Raw genomic sequence first — 1,845 nt, 5'->3', positions numbered from 1 at the left:
CACAGGAATTCCTGAAAAGGAAGGGCGTAAAGAATGAATAGAAGTTGAGAAAACTTTATGTGGGTGTGTGGATCTATTTTTTAAAAATATGTTTTATGTCCAATGTTGGGACATTGTCCCAAATGTCCCATCTAAGGGGCTGCCGCAAAGAAGAGGCAGTCAACCTGTTCTCCAAAGCACCTGAAGGCAGGACAAGAAGCAACGGATGGAAATTGATCAAGGAGAGGTCCACCACACCACGATAGCTACCATCCACCTTTCCTTGTTGTGACCAGATCCACCAGTCTTCTTCCACTGAAGCAGCTGTTCCACAAATACAAATTGATGTTGCTGAGATACTGAGAACTTCCCCTCTGGTCTCTCTTCTGAGCTTTTTAGTGCCAGTCTCAACCCGAACTTGTATCGAAATCAATCCAGATTAAAAAATAATAATCCCCAAAGTGCCTGATGTTAGATGGCTATCTTCTAGAATGACTTGTGAGTATTAGAGGTGTGATGACTGTGTTATGTTCAGGAAGGCCTTCACCTTCTCCAAGACTGTCCAGATAATTCCTTCTCTCTTGAGGATCATCCCCTAGCATGGTCCTGTCCAGCTTGAAATGAGTAGCTAGCATAGGCCAGGTTGTTAATTAAAACCTTGAATGCATCTTGTCCTTTTTCAGACTGAAGTGGCTGAGATAGCCTGACCAAACAAGCCAGTTGAAGAGTGTCACAGAAGCTGCATTAGTCATGGTATGAAAACCAATAGTCATTTTTGTGGTCAATTTGCCACAAAGGATGTTGGAAGTCTAGATCAGGGGTCCCCAACCCCCGGGCTGTGGACTGCGGCATGCCAGCAACCAGTCTGCACAAACAAGCAAAGCCCCATCTGTGGGATGCAGGCAGCACAGAAAACCACATACTCTCTGGTCCGTGGAAAAACCTCTCTCCACGGAAGCGGTCCCTGGTGCCCAAAAGGTTGGGGACCTCTGATCTAGATATAAGTCTACTCTGGTGTCAGATAGTTGTCAAAAGATACCAATGGTGGCAAGAAAGTGAGGTTTCATTGCCATCACAAAATGGACACAATGCAGATCATCCTTGACTTGCAACCCCAATTGGACCCAGAATTTCCGGTGCTAAGCAAAGCAGCTGTTGGGGCAGGGAATTGCATTCGATGTTATGACCTTTTTTTTTGCCATGGTTGCTAAGTGAGTCCCTTCAATTGTTAAGTGAATCATGTGGTTGTTATGCAAATCCAGCTTCCCCCATTGATTATGCTTCTTGGAAGCCAGCTGAAAGGCTACAAATGTGGCCACGCGAACGTGGGATGCTGCAGCCATCCTAAATACATGCCAAGCACCCCGATTTTGATCACGAGCATGGGGAATGCAGCAAATGTCATAAGTGCGAGGACCGGTTGAAAATTCCCTTTTTCAGGGCTGTAACTTGGAATGGTTGCAAATTTGAGAACTTGGTGGCCTGGCTGGGGAGGAGAGAGGGGAACTAGGCTGCTTGAGCAACCGGCTGACACACAACTCACATGAGCAGTGGGCCAGCGCACATGTTCATACACATGCAGCCCGACTGCAAGTTGAGTGTGTGCATGTGCATGACTGCTGCTCATGCGAGCTGAGCTACGCGCACCGGCCCACCTATTAGGCAGCCCGGTTCCACATAGGCCACAGCCCAGTAGTGACTGCAGCCTAGGGGTTGGGGACCCCCGCGCTATGCTTTTGTGCCAAGTGATGGTTGCTGTGCAAAGCTGGTCTATGATGTTTAGCTGGTCTGAGGCAAAATGGAGAGCCTTTTGTGGTCCAAAGGAGGAGGGAAAGAGGGAGGCCCATATCTTGTGTTTCTGAGCAC

This window comes from Vipera berus, assembly GCF_964194415.1.
Source record: "Vipera berus genome assembly, chromosome: 9".
NCBI classification, from domain to species: Eukaryota; Metazoa; Chordata; class Lepidosauria; order Squamata; family Viperidae; genus Vipera; species Vipera berus.
This window is presented reverse-complemented; position numbering follows the sequence as displayed.